We start from the raw sequence: 15,273 nt of genomic DNA, 5'->3' as shown, positions 1-15,273 counted from the left end.
TTTCTTTCTCTTAATCGTGCACGTTCGTGTATGACATTTTTCTTCGGGACGAAATTGTCATCATATTTCTTCATCACTTTCGAGTACTTTTTCTTGTCTCCTTCATCATCAAACGTAAGCGACTTGAAAATATGCTCTGCTTCTTTCCCCATCGCATATATCAAACAGTTTACTTGTATATCTTCATCGTCTTTGTGTAATTTTGTTGCTATTCTATAGCGTTCAAACCTTTGTTTCCAATCCGGCCATTCACTCGGATTACTAAAGTTGAAACTCGCTGGTGGGTTAAACTTCGGCATCTTGCAGCGCAATGGATTGCCTTCACTTCTGACACCATGTAATATTTGGATGGCGTAACTTTGTATCACAAATCAAGCTGATTTGTATTCGCGAGTTCAATAAACAACGTGTTGAATCAAAACGTTTATTTTTTGAACAAGCGTCTAACCGACTATGACAACAAACAAGTCGTACATAAAATATTCTATTATGACAGTGCTAAGCCCAACAGTTACCTAGGCATCAGAATTCCGCCCACCTTGTATATTCTATAATTAAAGTAAATAGATGAAAAGTCCAAATACGTTTAAGAAAAAGTATATACATTTTCAAATGTTTTTTCTTTATATAACACTATTAATAGCAATGCGTATCTATAATTGTATAAATACCGGTTCGGGGTGAGGAGGTCATAGATGTGCGTATGAATATTTTTTGTGAAAAGTAGGTTAAGGCACTATTTTTGATAAGGCAATACACAATATTTATCGATCACTTCCGCTTCATGCAGAAGTATAAAAATAGATTAAACAAACAGATTGTTTTTACGATTTTATTTGTAATCAAAGCAGTGGACTTTAATCAATAATAAAACATTTCTGCAAAACAATTTCTTACTTATGTTTTTCTAAATTCCCATCTGCTACACTGGGTGAAAAGTCTATGGAAACCTTGCTGAAACTTGGCGTTGAAGTTTCCTGTATGGTTTCCGCAATGCGGAAACTATATAATAGTTTCAGCAAGTTTCTGTAGGGTTTCCGTATGCTGAAACTATTCGGTTTGTTTCCAAATAGTTTCCGTAAAACGGAAACCAATGTAAAATTTAACGAAATGTCAATTTTACGATACTTTTTAGTTTCAGTAGGTTTCAGTTTCCGGAAACTTTAGAATATAAACAATGGCTGAATTTGGCGATTTTAATAAGGATGATGCAGAATTATACCTTCTGCTAGACGATGACATATTTGCATCACTAGACCTTTCCTTTATGGCACCTCTTGAGTGTTAAGAACTAAGGAAATGGAACAAGAACTGAAAGTCTCAGATATGGAGGGGTCTGCCATGTCCCGGGGTACCTGTTCCTACACCCCCACCAGCAAAGAGATTTAAATCTGTTTCTGAGGATAAATTGCAGACTTTCCAGGATGCAAGGCAATCTGCATCAACAAAAAGAAACACAAAATGGGGGATCAAGTTAAATCAAGGTACATTTTTAAAAATCAAATCAAATTATTTTCAATACCCTATGATCACACTGAACACAAAATTATGAGTAAAAGTATAAAACATAACAGTAAAACCGATCATTATTTAGTAAAAGTGAAAAACAAAGTAAAATTAATCTATGATGACTAAAATGTCCTTGAAAGAGAGGCAAGTGTATGTTCTGTTGTATATTATCTATGTGTACAACAGACAGCACACTCACCACCAACAATGACACACATGACATGTAAACTACTATACCTAGTATAAATTAGTATGCAAAACAAATAAACCTGTATCTGAATAGCAATAAACAAATTAAAAATGCATTTTTAAAGTAAGTTAAAATTTAAATGAAACAGCATGCCAAAATTTAAGGAGAATTGTTTAAAAAACAAATAAATGAAAGCATCCAGAAATATATATATAATAAAAAAATTCAAACACTGCAAGAAATATTTCCAATTAATTTTTAGATTAGCACTTGGAAGCCTTGGGCGACAGTCACTGCAGAGTTCCTAGCTAACAAAAAAGTTTTATTGCGAGGCAAAGCCCAAAGAAATAAAAAAAAGGTCCGTAGAACTTACTGACATACAAGCAGAAACTTAACCACAAAAATCCTTTGAAAAGCCTCCGATCTGCAGTAAATAGGTACCTGCAGATATGGGTAGGTCCACTGACGTCGTACGAGACAAAGAATTTAAAGCTGCCATTCACATTTTTGATGGGATGTTGAAATGCATGACAAAAATTCGGGCATCAAGGGCCACAAATCACAAAGAAGTAGTCCACACTGAGGATTTACAGAGAATCTCTGCTCATTTCAAATGTGCTCCATCCTCCCCTGTTGTTCTCCGACAATGTGTATGGTACAACCTCTCCATTCATTTCATTTCCCTAGGCTTAAAATTTCACCACCAGATACATATGGACTCATTCCATTTCGCAAAAGATGAAAATGGCCTGGAATATGCAACCCTCAGACACGAAACAAAAAAACTTCCACACCACACCCTATCAGAGACCGCCTCCTTCTAGCCCCCCCCCCCCCAACCGGCATCAGCGGGGAGACGTCAGGATTTACAAGATTCCCCTGACAGACCTGAGAGGCCTTCCAGGCCCACTCCCCAGAGCCAGGCGATACACCAGGGATGTGTCCCTTCCTGGGGAGTCCCTGTTGCAGTAGACACTATTTTCTGCACCCTCTGCCTTTGTGACAAACTGACAATGAGGTTAACAATTTTATTTGTGGAAGATGTCTACAGAGGCCTGCTTGTACCCTCTGTGCGGCCCGCCTCATTGACCACCAGCAGCCCTGCCTGTTGTGCAGAAACAGCGAGCCGGTAAGACCGCCCCTTAGTGACAGGCAGGAGTTTGCCATCAGAGATATGGGGTCCACTGTCCAGCGCCTTTTAAGGGAGTAAACCCTTGTAAAAAAAATCACCCAACGGCCGTTTTAGGGCCAACCAACTCTATAGAAAAGATGCCTTCTATAAAAGGGGATAAAGAGATACGTTTGTGCGTCTAAGAATAGATTATCATTTTAATAGTCAAAAAACGTTTGTGTGTCTAAGAAAAGAAGATTATTTTGATACAGGGGTAGAGAGAAACCTTTGTGTGTCAAAAAAAGGACCGCGTATGTGTCTTGAAAAGATTATCATTTTAATAGTCAAAAAAAAATTGAAACGTGTGTGTGTGTCAAGTCAACATCAGGTCACTTTTTTACAAATTTTTTTTTAAATTATAACTTTAATTTTTTTTTTATTTTCAACAGTGAAAGGAACTGCCCCCTCATCAACTAAAAGAATGACATCCACACCAAGGACCAAGACATTGATGAGCCCACCCTTGAACATCTCTATTTCTACCATAAAACAAGTACTGGAAGTACTTCAACCGACAGTGAGCTTACAACTGAGTCTGGCTCTGAACGTGTAACAGAGAGGTAAGTTAGGTTTTTATGTGTGCGTAGGTGTGAAATGAAGGAAACATTTTCTCTATACATGTAGGTCCTCCCCATTTCAATGCACTTCCATTGAGAGTGGGTTGGGAATGAATACTCAGCTAACAAAATTGCTTCTATTATAATACCTACTAATTGCACAGACATAAAGTCATTCCTGCAGTTTGTAGAAATGTTTGAGTTGTAGATGAGATAAAAAGGGCGAAGAAAATTTAAAATATAGAAAAAATTATTTGGATAGTACATAAGGTAATTATTTTAATTATGAAAAAATAAGCATAAGTATGTTTGCTTGCCCTCTCCCCAAACCCCTTCTAAGAACCGAAATTTTGAACCAATTACACATTGCAAAGTCAGCTGGACATTTACAATTTAGGTCGAGATAAGACCTTGGGTTAAGTTAGAGCTAAATACTACTGGCCCGGGATAACAAAGCGATGAATCTCGCTTGAGTCAGACCTGCGTTCCAAGTAAGCGTAGGAAACTGGTCCAGGCTTGGGCAAATCGCCCATGAAACGGGAACCTGTATATCGACCCCTACAATGCGTCGCAGTAGATATAATGGGTCATCTTGCTAAAACGGACATTGGTAATCAATATATCATGGTAGTCAGAGACTATTTTTCGAAGTGGACAGACTTCCAAACCCCACTACACAGACAATCGTCGACAAATTAGTTTGTGATTTTATACGCCGATATGACTCGCCTTTTAGAATTCATACAGATCAAGGCCGCGAATTCCAGTCGAATCTTTTCAAACGAATGTGTGATATTTTTGAGATAGAAAAATCTAGGACAACGCCCTTTCATCCCCTATCAGACGGGATGATAGAACGCTTCAACAGAACTTTGCAACAAATGTAGGCGATGTTTGTAAATGATTACAAGGCTGATTGGGATTTACCGTTCTTAACAATGGTCTATCGCGCTTCAGCACAAGAAAGTACTAAATGCAACCAAAAAATTTTAATGCTTGGAAGGGAAACTTCACTCCCTATAGACTTTATCAGAGTCAGGGCCACCGACTCACCCTAACGACGCTTCTGTAGAATGTCCCATAAAATACGTCGGATGGTGAAAAGAAGCAATGCAAAACGCATTTGACTATGAGCATGAAAATTTACAGACTAGTTTCCAGAAACAAAAGCGTTAGTACGACACTAAACTAAAGATGAGGTCTTTTGAACCATAAACAGAAGTTCTACGCTGGTATCCACCGGAAGCAAATCAAAATCGTGGTTTAGGGTGGACAGGGCCTTACGAAATTGTCAGAAAGTTATCAAACATTAATATGAAGTAAAAAGATGTAGTGACGGAAAACTAAAAATAGTACATTTTGACCATTTAAAGTTACTCAAACACAAATGAGAGTTAGATGAGGGACAGGGGTAAGAATATGATTTAGAAGACAATTTTATAATTGCCGAGGATAACAATGAGTCTGAGGAGGAAAGTGATAAAAATGATGAACCGAATCACAACGAATCAGTAGAAGGACAGAGGCCTCAAGTCTAAAGTTATTTTCAGTCCATAAATATAATAAGTGGATTAAATTTCAAAAATTAATAAATAATAATACTTAATTAACAATTGGTGTTGGTGATGTAGAATCCATCGTAAGAATTAAGAGTGTAATAACAATTCATTTACATAAGGGGACGACCATATGATCCTGAGGGGGTGGGGGGGGGGGGGGGCTAGCAAATTTTTTTGAGATGGATTATTTATTTTCATGCCTGTCAAGGACAGATTATTTATTTTCAAGATTATCAAGGACAGATTATTTATTTTCTTCTATGTTTTACCGTATCTTGATCAATTGATTCTAAAAGACTAATCATTATAATACCATATTCGGATACAGGATTTGGGGAGGGGACAGGTATAACTTTGTTTAGGCAAGAGGTCTGGGGCCGCCGTAAGGGCCCCAGTGGGTCCTAGGCGAAGCCCTGGTGGAGGCCAAGGGAGTACACCCACCCCCACCCCCGAAGCTCTTGGGGTTTCGTGTATTTTAAGAGTAAAACCAGGCACTATTATAATGGTATTGGTTATTATGAACCAAAGTATGAAATAATTAATACTGGTCATACCGTACTTTGAATGAAGTAAGTTCAGGGAGCAAAGCCACCTGGAGTTTTTGGGTTTTTCAATATGTATAAGAGTAAAACTTTTGTAGGAATTGGTTAGATGTGTACCAAAGTATGACATTATTAAGTCACATCATACCTTGAATGAAAAGGGCCCAGAGGGCGAAGCCCCCTAAAGCTCTCAAGTTTTTGTGTATTTTAAGAGTAAAAGTAGGCACAAAAATATTGGTCTTGTCCCAAAGTATGGCATTATTATTATTATTCGTATCATACTTTGAAATTTTAAGGGATGACCTGGTACACATGTACGTCCCCCTTAAATCCGCCAGTGTATATTTTGTATTGATTTATCTGGAAAGTATAATTACTCGACAAGAAAATTTATCTTTTGTGGTGTATAAGAATTGGTGTGTATTTAAAGTTATTTATCACACCTACTAAGTGCACATTGTCATGTTGATAAACTGACTAAAGTATCCAGTCCGGTAATTTGATTTTAAATACTATTTGGTTCTAATAAAATGGCGAGCGAAGCGAGCCAAAAAAATTTTTGAATTGAAGACTTTTGAGATTAAATTACACGTAAATAAAAAAGGTATTTTTACAATATTTAATTATCAGAAGTCAAGGTCAGATTATTTATTCTGTCTGTAGTGGAGGACAGATTATTTATTTTCAACATTTTCAGGGACAGATTATTTATTTCCAAAATCTGCCAGGCCCCCCCCCCCCCCCTCAGAATCAAATGGTCGTCCCCTAAGTCCATGAACATAGACCCATGAATGAGAAGTTAAACTTGTTGACATAGATTATTTGAAATGTTTTTTACGCACATGAAGGGAGTTCAAGTGGAGATTATTTGTACATAAAACATGCATAAGTGTATATAAATTTAAACAATTGACTACTACTTTCGGTTGTGTATCGACTGTATTTGTACATGTAATCAATTGTTGACATTGCATGAGTGATGCGCTGCAAGAAACTTAGTGAATTGTATTCACTTTCGCATTGGACAAGAGAAGGGTTTTGTTCGGGAATATAATAAAAGTTTTAGTTTTTGTGGTATTAGTATACTATTATATTTGAATTTGTCAAGTTTCAACAATGACATTGTCTCACAAGGGGATGTTCTAGACCTCATGGCCGAGGATGATTTTAACTTTGAAGAGTCCATCCTTAATTTAGATGTCAAGGAGTTTGGCTATGTTGCCAATATGAAGTGCCCTATTGTAGACTGCAGTTTCCAAGGGACATTCCTATCGAGGGCGAAGTTTCAGCGCAATTGTGAAGAACGTCACATTCGGGAGGTCCTTAAGTGGGCGTGCCCTCATCAAGGATCTCATGCACTGGTCCGAAGGAAGTCAAATATGAAGAGCCATTTGAAATTTATACATAAGGAGACCAATCAGTCCATCCTTGTAGAAATTATTTACCAGAAGTAAAAATTTTATGAGCACTAGCTGCAAACCCCGCCTCTATCAGAATGAATCCAAGACGCCTACTTTGCACAATTCCTCTCATTTTATAGGGTAATGAGAATTGTAAAATATATGTGATCCATAATCAAACAATCACCACTCTTCAACGTCCCAGAATGTGTGGCAAATTGTTCGAGTTCTCTAGGGCTTGGACGATACAACTTTTTCTATATCGATACGTATCACGATATTTGATCTACGATACGATATGTATCACGATATGTTTAATTGCTTATAAAATCTTTTGCATTAAAATAAACAAATTATTACTTTGCAAATAAGAATAATTTATTCAAAATAATTGTTTATAAGTTGTAAAACAAAAATATTTTACTCAAGTGGTGTAAATTATTATCTATTTCACATCTATATTCATATTTATCTTATTTACTATATATATTAAACCCCAAATGTTAAATAAACAAAGAAAAATATAAGTAAGATTTTTGGGGGCGATATTTCTTGATATGTATCTATATGCGTATCGTCCTCACATGTATCACGATATATAGCCCAAGAGTTCTCTATCTTTCTCTATTGCCAAAGCAACCAGCCAGATTTCGAGGCACAAATTACATCGACCCCGGACTTTTGAAGTTGAACTTCCGCCGTTCCCAGACAGCCAGAGTTTCTTCCTCGACAGCGGAACTTAGATTCCCCTCGATGGCGAACGTTGCTCCCGGGACTGCGCGGATTCCTCCCTCGATGACTGAGCCGTCTTCTTTGTTGAATATTTTTTTCACGTTGGTACTGCTTTCTTCGTTGTTGGAACCATCGTCCTCGTCTTTAGAGGCATTTTCTTCGGTGGAACCGTTATCTTGCTCGATAGTTGAACCTCTTTTTTCTTCAATGGAACCTGCACCGGTAGCGACACATACTGACTTAAAGAAAATTTCCGTTGCTAATTTTTACATTCCTCCCATACCCTCTAGTGAGGACTCAGTCCATTTGTATATTTTGAAACTGGGTATCCAGATAGAAAGGATCGCCTGTGTGCCTTCAGTTGCCAAGGAGCGCTTGAAAGAGTTACAGAAACCGGGATCATCCCCCCGCGAGCTGGAGAGTTAGAACCACGCGCTGACTAGGAAGATTTCCGAACTCTGGGAGCGTGAAGAACTCTTTCCCGAACAGTTAGAAATTAATTATTATTAATTTGATTCATTTTATTAACCTTATTTGTGAACTTTAATCAGTTTTATATCGTTACTGCATGCTTTGAAATGCTTGTATTTTGGCTACTAGAATTTATTATATACTAAGAAAATTATATTTTAGGGATGTCAATTTTGTTCGGACAGCTTAGTCAAACAGTCGGAGGCTTTAAACGAACGATAGTAGAATATTCGGTGAAATTAATGTTACTTTTTCGTCATTTTACTATTTTCCTTTCATAGACTACTTGTACAATATTTAACATACCCTATGACTATCGTCATAAAACATCAATTTTCTGAATCGAGAAACATATTCGTAACTACTTACAATAAATTTTGTACATCTACATGTAGAAATCAAATGATATCAACTTATATTAAATGCTCACATTTCCTTTGTTTTCATAACGATAGTACATGTATTCGATATAATTGAAGCCATGTCTACGTGTTGTATCAGTAACCTTTGACTGCATGGTGAATATTGAGATTATGTGCAAACTATAAAAAAAACCTTAAAAGATTAAATGGTGTTAAGAACGAAACTCTATTTTAGTACGCTCAAATAATTGTCCCGGCCCATATCTACACGTATTTACAAGTTTGTAACAGTCGTTTAATTATTCTTTATGAATAACTGCATTACGTAAGATATCATGGAATTGCACGTTGAAAATCAAGAATACTTTGAACTGTTTATTCTATCCTGCCACTTTTTAAATATAGAAAAACTATAAATTTTGGAGGCATATTTCCGACATACAAATAATTTCGGTTAAACCATGCCCTGTGTTCTACTTACTAGAACATTGAACTGTTCATAAATAAAATAGACGACTTTAGGTTTAATTAATATTATTTTTAATTTAAAATTACTTTTTGGTAACACATTTTAACGAATAATCGAATAAAGAAATTTCATTCGATAGTAGACATGATCGAAAGATAGTCGAGTAAAATCTACTCGAATATTCGTTGACATCCCTATTAGAGTTGCATATGTCTTGTTGCTTTTTATGACATGTCCGTAGCCTTGATTGTGTTTTTTTTATGTAGCATTGGTACTAGTTAGTTTTTCATTGGATGTCCATTGAATTTTGAATTAAAAATTTTGATTTATGTACATGGTACATTAGGTCTTGGGACGGGGGGGGGGTTAATTTATATGGGAAAAGTTAATTGTGACGTCACACAAAAATATGACATTTGAGCATCCTCACTATATCAGGAAATGAAATAATTTGCAACTTTAAACCGTATTAGCATTATAAACAATGAAACTTATCAATGCATTTAAATAAGTTTCTTGTCCAATTACCTACAACTGGTTCTAAACAAATCACTAATCTCGATGAACTTGTCAATCATGACGTCATTTTGGTAGAAATGACGTATTTCATTTGCTGTGAGGCGAGGATTTATTTATCAGTATGAAATGCGTTTTATCATAAAACAGAATATTATTTACAGGGTTTTAATACGCTATAAATACCAAAGTATATCCTTTTTTTAATGCGATTATTTATTAACTATCAAGAGAATGTTTAGTACGAGTATTCATTAACTATCAAAAGAATGTTTTAAAATAATTTTGCCGTGTTTTTATGTTCAGGTTAAGTAAATTTTACATTGGGGTTCTTTCGCAAGGGCATACACTAAATAAATCTTAACGATTGTTTAAATCGAGAGCACGACTTTATAAGTACATAAAATATTTAGTAAAAGTCAAAAAATATTTCGACATTGGCCTTTTAGGTCAACTCAGGTGACCTATTGCAATCTGTTTTCGTCCGTCGTCGTGCGTCGTGTGTTGTGTGTCGTGCGTTAACATTTGAACATTTTCATCTTCTTCTTTGCAACCACTGAACCAATTTCAACCAAATTTGGCACAAAGCATCTATGGGTGAAGGGGAACAAAAATTATGAATTTCATGGTCCCTGCCCGCCTGGGGGGTGGGGCAAAAACCACTAAAATTAATTCAATCTTTAAAAATCTTCTTTACTCCTGGACATCAAGCAGTCAAACTATTTGCATGATTGTAATCAGAAATGAGTCCTCTACCAAAATTGTGAAATTCATGGCCCCTGGGTCAGGGGTTCTAGTGCTAGGGCGGGGCTAAATAAGTATAAAGTGAAAATGCATTATTTCTTTTAAAATCTTCTTCTCTGCTACTGGGTATTAAATAAACCGACTAAGTGCACAGCTATGATGAGCAAGAGTGCTTCTACCAAAATTGTGAATTTTATGGCCCCAGGGTCAGGGGTTCTGGTGTTAGGGCGGGGCTCTATAGATTATATAGTGAAAATACATGAATTCTTTGAAAATCTTCTTCTCTGCTCCTGCGTATTAAATAAACTAAGTGCATAGTTATGATGAGCAAGAGTGCCTTTACCAAAATTGTGAATTTTATGGCCCCAGGGTCAGGGGTTCTGGTGTTGGGGTGGGGCTCTATTGATTATATAGAGAATACATGAATTCTTTGAAAATCTTCTTCTCTGCTCCTGGCTATTAAATAAACTAACTAAGTGCATATTTATTATGAGCAAGAGTGCCTCTACCAAAATAATGGATTTTATGGCCCCAGGGTTAGGGGTTCTGGTGTTAGGGCGGGGCTCTATTGATTATATATAGTGAAAATACATGAATTCTTTGAAAATCTTCTTCTCTGCTCCTGCGTATTAAATAAACTAACTAAGTGCATAGTAATAATGAGCAAGAGTGCTTCTACCAAAATTGTGAATTTAATGGCCCCAGGGTCAGGGGTTCTGGTGTTAGGGCGGGGCTCTATAGATTATATAGTGAAAATACATGAATTCTTTGAAAATCTTCTTCTCTGCTCCTGCATATTAAATAAACTAAGTGCATAGTTATGATAAGCAAGAGTGCCTCTACCAAATTTATGAATTTTATGGCCCCAGGTCAGGGGTTCTGGTGTTAGGGCGGCGCTCTATAGATTATATAGTGAAAATACATGAATTTCTTTGAAAATCTTCTTCTCTGCTCCTGGGTATTAAACAAACTTACTAAGTGCATAGTTATAATGAGCAAGAGTGCCTCTACCAAAATTGTGAATTTTATGGCCCCAGGATCAGGGGTTCTTGTGTTAGGGCGGGGCTCTGATTATATATTGTGAAAATACATGAATTCTTTGGAAAAAAAATCTATTCTGCTCCTAGGAATGAAATAAATTAATTACATAGTTATGATGAGCAAGAATACCTCTTTCAAAATTTTGATTTTATGGCCCTAGGGTCAGGGGGTTCTAGTGAAAGGGCGGGGCTTAATTGATTATATAGTGAAAATGCATTAAATCTTTGAAAGTATTCTTCTCTGCTCCTGGGTATTAAGCAGATGAACTACCTATATAGTTATGATGAGCAAGGGCGCTAATCTTCTAGAATTATTAATTTCAAGGCCCCAGGGTTAGGGGTACCATGGGGGGGGGGGGGGGGCTGTACTTATATACTGAAACTGGATGAATTGTTTGAAATCTGCTCCTTGGTATTAATCAAATATTTTTGAAAAGCAAGGGTGCCTTTTCAAAAATTCTGCAATGTGGGTACCTAGGCTTAAGGGTCAGGGGTTCATGTGTGATAGGGGCATTACTGATTATTGCTGAATATTACTGATTACTTGAAATGCATTTTTGTTCCCCTATCCTGCCTATGTGTATTAAGTAAACAAACTAAGCAACTGCTAAGTTTATTGTTATGATGATCAATAATGTCTCTTTCAAAATTGTGAAAAGCATAGCATCTGGCTTAAAACATGAATAAAATTCATCACTGGAAAGTTGTTGCATAATGCTCAGGTGACCTATAAGGCCCATGGGCCTCTTGTTACTTAAAGTTTTTACTATTGAAACGCGAATTCTATTTAAAGCAGCAGCTCTTTCCAGAAAGTAGAAAGTATACAGAAACATTTTATTGCTTGATTTTTAGCTCTACTAGTCAGAATGCAGAAGAGCTTATACGATAGAAATGCGTCTGTCTGTCTGTATGCCCGTCTGTAAAGATTTTTTTTCAAAATGCTACCCCTTCTACAGTTTTCGTCTGATTTCAATATAACCTGGCACACAAGTAGATTACATTAAGATAAATAATTCTGTGTATCGGTTTTTGATTTTGATGATCGGTACCGTGGTTACTGAAAATAGATTTTTTTGCAAAAATCATTCAAAATGCTACTCCTCCTACAGTTTTGGTCTGATTTCAATATAAGTTGGGCCACAAGTAGACTACACTAAGATACATAATTCTATTTATCGGTTTTTGATTTCGATGAACGGTGTTTCCGTGGTTACTAAAAAGTATAGTAAACTATAGTACATAATTCTATTTATCGGTTTTTGATTTCGATGAACGGTGTTTCCGTGGTTACTAAAAAGTATAAAAGTATAGTAAACTATAGTAAATCAAAGTTTTCACTATAGTAAATCAAAGTATTTTTACTATGAGTTTAAGATAGATATATTTTATTGTTTAAACTTCCTACAAATACTTTTCTGGAATTAAAATGAAGTATTCCTTGTATATTTACATATTTTATCAAAAAAGTATATCATTAATATGTAATTTAAAATATATTAAGGCTTTAAATCTTCAAAAAAGTTCTAGAGCAAAGTTTTATAGTGATTGAAAGTGTCAAAGTTCTCACTATAGTAAACTATAGTTAACTATAGTAAATTTTTGTTAGGGGGGCCCTGCGAAGAAGCAATGCTCGCTGTAGCAATGCTGTATATAGGGAAAACTGAGGAGATACAGCCCCATATTTACTGCTCTCCTCTGTTTCTTTTGCCAGTGGGAACTTTGAGTGCGGGACGTTCTGCGAAGAAGCAATGCTCGCCGTAGCAATGCTGTAGATAGGGACAACTTTGAGGAGATACAGCGGGTCCTATGACAGTCTGTTCCATGGCTAAACAGAACTGTCTATTGTTCTCCTCTGTTCCTATTGCCAGTAGGAACTTTAATTGTGCGGAAAAGGACCCTCAGAACTAGCAATGCCCACCACAGCTGCGCAGAACTGACAGTGAGCTGCGCCTGAGCCCTCCTGAGAGGTGTCTGCAAGCATTTATAAGCCAGTATCTAGGCTGCGGGACGGGGACCCCACATCTCTTCCAGCCCACCCATTCCCGCCTCTTTCCTTCTTTTCCACCGTTTACAAAGACAAGAATAACGGGGAACTTTATTATATATTTAGCTGAAAATAAAAACGAAGAAATGTGTGTAGTTGATATGAATGCCTGCAAAGCAGGAGACAGCCACCAATCCGAGACATTTGAGAGGTATCTGCAAGCATTTTTATGCTAGTACCCAGGCTGCGGGACGTGGACCCTACCTCTCGAGCAGACCACCACCGTTCCACTAACCAACCAACCCAAAGCCTACCAAACAGAAGATGGAAACCTAACTTAACAGGGAAGGTTAGTCGAGGTGTCTGGCTGCGATACCCCTTCGCTTGACCCACCTACAAACAGAAGAAAAATGAGCTTAACCCCAATCAAGACCTTAGTCCTCCCAAAAAGTGCTATCTTACACCACCTAATCCCCGGGGAAGTTAACTTTCGCTATGCACAAACCTGCACTTCCCCACTAACCCACTACATTTAACCACAAAAGAGACTAAGCTAACATTTGGATTAATCTTCAAGTTCTGATCCAAATGACCCCTGGACTGCCAAAGGATTTTAGCTACTCTCCGGCCCTGGCAGGGTGCTGTCTCTAACCTACTGGTATACCAGCTTTTGCCTCGACTAGAGCTAAGATGGAAGACTGGCAATAAATATGTAATAGACAGGGGGCAACATAATGCCAACATATGTACAGCCCTTTTTTGTTACGTTTTTGCCGTGTTTGGGGGTGCACGCTATGTGCAGTTTTTTTTAGTTTTTTCCCATCTTTTGGTTTCCTATGTACATCCAGTTATTTATTAAGTTTTCACGGCTCCGAGTGCACGCTATATTTATTTTTTATATATATATTTTCGCTAATATATACATATGTACAAAGATGGAGCACCACTTCTCAGAAAGCCTGGTTGGAGGGAGAGAACTACTCATGAGTTCTCGGACAGAGTTAAAAACCGGAGCCCCGGCCCTGTTCCCTATCGTCATTCAGCGCTCCCGCAGCCTGAGCGCGTTTTCGTAGGGTTTTCTTCCCCTTCCCAATCTCGAGACGAAGGCGGCTGATCAGGACCATGTGAACCGCCAAGTCCGCTTCCTCCTCTCGAGTGCTCCTGCCTTTGCGATGCAAAGACACCACTGCCTTGCGGATTGAGCTCGTGGACAACCGGGACAGAGGTTCCTTGATTTCCTCACTGTACAAGTTCCACTGTATATTCATGAGTCTGACCACCTCCGATGGCGTCAAGGGCCCTCCCGCACTGTTGGTGAAACAGTTACTAAGTAAACACTCTCACCTTTTTTTGTTGCAGCGCATAGAGACAATGAAATTATTTATCCACCCGCACAGGGACGGCGTGAATGCTATGAGGCAGGCTTTGCTCTTTACTTTTTGTTTACGTACACGGACGATAAACACATTTTCAATGTTTCTGACGTCCTCAAACTCCCATAGAGTGAGGTTACAGATGTCCCCAGCCCTCTTTGCCATTGAGAAGCAAATCTAAAGCAGCAAGAAACTGAAAACTCTTTGATATTGAGTCGTATTATTAGGGCCCCGCTCGGTGGGCGCCCTATAGTGATCAGTCTGTCCGTCCGGCTGTCAGTCCGTCCGAGATCTCTTGTCCGGAGCATATCGTCTCTCCCCTTGGTCCAATCTGGCTCATACTTCACCCACAAAGTGCCCATTGGTAACCGATGTGCAGTGACCTTGAACCATGTTTCTAGGTCAAAGGTCAAGGTCATAGCAGAATTGTGTGAAAAATCCTTGTCCGAAAAATCCTTGTCCGGAGCATATCTTCTCTCCCCTTGGCCCAATCTGGCTCATACGTCACTCAAAGAGTGCCCTTGGGTAACCGGTGTGCAGTGACCTTGACCCATGTTTCTAGGTCAAAGGTCAAGGTCATAACAGACTTCTGTGAAAAATTATTGTCCGGAGCATATCTTTTCTCTCCTTGGCCCAATCTGGCTCATACTTCAC

This window comes from Saccostrea cucullata, unplaced genomic scaffold, assembly GCF_032062105.1.
Source record: "Saccostrea cucullata isolate Sc308-1 unplaced genomic scaffold, CSIRO_AGI_Scuc_v1 ctg11218, whole genome shotgun sequence".
NCBI lineage: Eukaryota > Metazoa > Mollusca > Bivalvia > Ostreida > Ostreidae > Saccostrea > Saccostrea cuccullata.
The sequence above is the reverse complement of the archived record's forward strand: the minus strand, read 5'-3'. Positions refer to the sequence as shown.